General features: G+C 37.0%; 3 pseudogenes; all 3 read left to right on the top strand.

Moving 5' to 3' along the window:
* Positions 1-2,689, top strand: part of LOC120352847 — a 4,446-nt pseudogene extending 1,757 nt beyond the window's left edge.
* On the top strand, positions 1,380-2,689 carry LOC120352846 (annotated as a pseudogene).
* A 1,877-nt stretch (positions 2,690-4,566) lies between these two features.
* LOC120352845 overlaps positions 4,567-5,000 on the top strand; it is a 46,294-nt pseudogene continuing 45,860 nt past the window's right edge.

The raw sequence follows: 5,000 nt of genomic DNA, 5'->3' as shown, positions 1-5,000 counted from the left end.
GTCACCCCAGGTGAAAAAAAAAAAAAAAAAAAAAAAAAATTAAAAAAAAAGATTAAAAAAAAAAATTAAAAAAAAAAATTAAAAAAAAAAATTAAAATTAAATAAAAAAAAAAATTAAAAAAAAAAATTAAAAAAAAAATTAAAAAAAAAAATTAAAAAAAAAATTAAAAAAAAAATTAAAAAAAAAATTAAAAAAAAAATTAAAAAAAAAAATAAAAAAAAAAATTAAAAAAAAATAAATAAAAAAAAAATAAAAAAAAAAATTGAAAAAAATTAGAAAAAAAAAATTGAAAAAAAAAATAAATAAAAAAAAAAAAAATTAAAAACACATAAAATCGGGAAAAAAGGGAAAAAAATTCCCTCCAGATCCTGAACTGGGGTATAAAAGGAGTTGTTCTACAAGGAGTGAGACATTGTGTCTTTGACAGTTGTGCCGTCAGTACGTGTGTGTGTGATTTCGGCGTATTGGTTTTGGATCACTTCCATCTTTATCAACATCAAGAGTAAGTACCAGTGCATTTTATAGTTCTATATATTTATATTATATTCATGATTTAAAAATTGAGTTCAAAAGAGTAGAATATTGAAGTAGTTTGAGACTGACAATTAAATTCTAAAATGACTTGAATTCGAAAATGACAAGTTTAATAATGAATTAGGTTCCAATACATAGAGTACATAACATAGTCAAAAATGACTAGTGTAATTATGAATTAGGTTCTTCGAGTTGGTGGTTGTAATCCATCCTAACCTAAAAAACATATAATCACAAAGTAGATCCTAGACCCCCATTCACATTCCCCCATACAGCTCCAGACCATTATCCTTAGAACATAAACACCATAGAGTAAATGACATAGTCAAAAATGACAAGTTTAATTATGAATTAGGTTCCAATACATAGAGTAAATGACATAGTCAAAAATGACTAGTGTAATTATGAATTAGGTTCCAATACATACAAGTTATGAGTTTAATTATGAATTAGGTTCTTTGAGTTGGTGGTTGTAATCCATCCTAACCTAAAAAACGTATAATCATGAAGTAGATCCTGGACCTCCATTCACATGGTTGTAATTCATCCTAACCTAAAAAACGTATAATCACAAAGTAGATCCTAGACCCCCATTCACATTCCCCCATCCCCACCCATCCCCATAAGTAGATCCTAGACCTCCATTCACATGATTGTAATTCATCCTAACCTAAAAACGACTATTGCCTCAGCCACAGGCGAGAAGCAATGACAGGAAGGCTGCTGATGAAAATGGCCAAGGAGCTGGCAGAGAGAGGAAAAGGAATACTCCTACACCTCTCAGCAAACTTCTTAAACTGGATGATCTGTGTACTTTGCTCAGTGACTGTTTGTGTCAACTTGACAAAACTCAAGACACTCACTCTGTCTCATTTTGCAGCCGGCCGTCGAGGCGTTCTTCATAGTGCAGGCCAGCAGCGCAGAGGCTGCAGTACCCAGCAAAGGAAGCGAGCAAGGCAGTGGTCAGGGCAGTAGCCTGGCCACAAGCAACCAGGGCAGTAGCCAGGCCACAAGCAGCAAAGCCACAAGCAGCCAGGGAGGTGCTGGCTCCTTGAGTGAGTTTACCGCTCTGCCCCCTCTCTTGCCTCTGCCTACTGATGGCTTGGAGAGTGAACCATCATCACAACCTGAAAATACCCAATCCAAGTTCCTCAAATTTGCCGATATGCACCTCACAGTGCTGAGTCACATTCTGTGCCAGGGCAGCACGCCACTTGTGGACAGGCCTTTCTCGGTGTTGGTCAATCATACCTGCATGTTGGACTTTTATGTGAAACGATGTTACTTCTGCAGTGAGCTGGAGTGTGTTGATGAGGCGGTTCATTGCAAATAACTCACTCTGCATATTAAGAGGGCATCCATCTTCGAGGACTCCTTCCACGAATTGCACCATTGTATACTCCTGAAGAATGGAAGGACTGCTTCTACATCGTCTTCGATGGGGAAGAAGAGCAGGATGCCGGAGGCCTGTTGTTAGAATGGTAAATGATCATATCGAGGGAGATTTTCAACCCGGATTATGCACTTTCCACTACATCAGAGGGTGACAAAGTGATGTACAATATAAATACCTAATTGCACTACAACCCGGACCATCTTCTCTACTTCAAATTCATCGGGAGGGTGATTGCAAAAGAAATCTATGACAACAAACTTCTCGAGTGCTATTCTACACATTCCTTCTACAAGCATATTCTAGATATTCCGCTCAAGTACACAGATATGGAAAGTGAGGATTACACTTTCTACAAAAGTCTCGCCTACTTGAAGAAAAACCATATCTCTAGCATTGGATATGTTTTGACATTCAGTGCAGAGGTGCGAGGAGTTGGAGTGACTGAGGTGAGGGAACTGAAACCTGATAGACAAAAAACATACCCTTCACTGAAGAGAACAAGCTCAAGTACATACATCTGGTTTGTCAGATGAAAATGACTGGAGCCATCTGCAAGCAACTGGATGCTTTCCTCGAAGGATTTTATGACATCATTCCCAACCGACTGATGGGTATTTTCAACAAACAGGAACTTGAATTGCTCATTTTCGGCCTACCCAATCAGGATGCCACCGCACTTCTGCTCCACATGTCCGTTTGACTCAAGCCAATCAGAGAGCTGATCCAAAACATGTTGCTTGACAGTTGCAATAGTTTGGCACAGAAAATCAACGAAGGAATGAAGACTTTGATGAAAGAAGTGATTGCCTACTGGAAAGCAAGCAAGGTGGAGAACGAAGAAAAGAATGACGAAACCAAGACTGTCAGGAAGGGAATCTTGAGGAACCGATTTACGAATGATACAGTAGTGGTGTCCACTCCAAAAAGAGTGAAGACTGGTCACGATCTTCAACTGTCTGCAATGGGACCTTTGATCTCAGAAACATCCAGCTAAGCCTCCATGCTGCATCTTTTCAAAGTCATTGTCCAATCAGAAGTTCAACTAGCGCTTTTGAAACAAGGATGATGAAGTAAATGATGAAGATGAGGAAGAAGAGGAGGATGAGGAGTTATTCCGGCAGCCACAGGCGAGAAGCAATGACAGGAAGGCTGCTGATGAAAATGGCCAAGGAGCTGGCAGAGAGAGGAAAAGCCTAACCTCAAGGTCACCCCAGGTGAAAAAAAAAAAAAAAAATTAAAAAAAAAAGATTAAAAAAAAAAATTAAAAAAAAAAATTAAAAAAAAAATTAAAATTAAATGAAAAAAAAAATGAAAAAAAAAATTAAAAAAAAAATTAAAATTAAATGAAAAAAAAAATGAAAAAAAAATTAAAAAAAAAATTAAAAAAAAAATTAAAAAAAAAATAAAAAAAAAAAATTAAAAAAAAAATAAAAAAAAATAAAAAAAAATTAAAAAAAAAATAAATAAAAAAAAATAAAAAAAAAAAATTGAAAAAATTAGAAAAAAAAAATTAAAAAAAAAATAAATAGAAAAAAAAAATTAAAACACATAAAATCGGGAAAAAAGGGAAAAAAAATTCCTCCAGATCCTGAACTGGGGTATAAAAGGAGTTGTTCTACAAGGAGTGAGACTTGTGTCTTTGACAGTTGTGCCGTCAGTACGTGTGTGTGTGATTTCGGCGTATTGGTTTTGGATCACTTCCATCTTTATCAACATCAAGAGTAAGTACCAGTGCATTTTATAGTTCTATATATTTATATTATATTCATGATTTAAAAATTGAGTTCAAAAGAGTAGAATATTGAAGTAGTTTGAGACTGACAATTAAATTCTAAAATGACTTGAATTCGAAAATGACAAGTTAATAATGAATTAGGTTCCAATACATAGAGTACATAACATAGTCAAAAATGACTAGTGTAATTATGAATTAGGTTCCAATACATACAAGTTATGAGTTTAATTATGAATTAGGTTCTTCGAGTTGGTGGTTGTAATCCATCCTAACCTAAAAAACATATAATCACAAAGTAGATCCTAGACCCCCATTCACATTCCCCCATACAGCTCCAGACCATTATCCTTAGAACATAAACACCATAGAGTAAATGACATAGTCAAAAATGACAAGTTTAATATGAATTAGGTTCCAATACATAGAGTAAATGACATAGTCAAAAATGACTAGTGTAATTATGAATTAGGTTCCAATACATACAAGTTATGAGTTTAATTATGAATTAGGTTCTTTGAGTTGGTGGTTGTAATCCATCCTAACCTAAAAAACGTATAATCATGAAGTAGATCCTGGACCTCCATTCACATGGTTGTAATTCATCCTAACCTAAAAAACGTATAATCACAAAGTAGATCCTAGACCCCCATTCACATTCCCCCATCCCCACCCATCCCCATAAGTAGATCCTAGACCTCCATTCACATGATTGTAATTCATCCTAACCTAAAAACGACTATTGCCTCAGCCACAGGCGAGAAGCAATGACAGGAAGGCTGCTGATGAAAATGGCCAAGGAGCTGGCAGAGAGAGGAAAAGGAATACTCCTACACCTCTCAGCAAACTTCTTAAACTGGATGATCTGTGTACTTTGCTCAGTGACTGTTTGTGTCAACTTGACAAAACTCAAGACACTCACTCTGTCTCATTTTGCAGCCGGCCGTCGAGGCGTTCTTCATAGTGCAGGCCAGCAGCGCAGAGGCTGCAGTACCCAGCAAAGGAAGCGAGCAAGGCAGTGGTCAGGGCAGTAGCCTGGCCACAAGCAACCAGGGCAGTAGCCAGGCCACAAGCAGCAAAGCCACAAGCAGCCAGGGAGGTGCTGGCTCCTTGAGTGAGTTTACCGCTCTGCCCCCTCTCTTGCCTCTGCCTACTGATGGCTTGGAGAGTGAACCATCATCACAACCTGAAAATACCCAATCCAAGTTCCTCAAATTTGCCGATATGCACCTCACAGTGCTGAGTCACATTCTGCGCCAGGGCAGCACGCCACTTGTGGACAGGCCTTTCTCGGTGTTGGTCAATCATACCTGCATGTTGGACTTTTATGTGAAACG

This window comes from Nilaparvata lugens, chromosome 8, assembly GCF_014356525.2.
Source record: "Nilaparvata lugens isolate BPH chromosome 8, ASM1435652v1, whole genome shotgun sequence".
NCBI lineage: Eukaryota > Metazoa > Arthropoda > Insecta > Hemiptera > Delphacidae > Nilaparvata > Nilaparvata lugens.
This window is presented reverse-complemented; position numbering and strand designations above follow the sequence as displayed.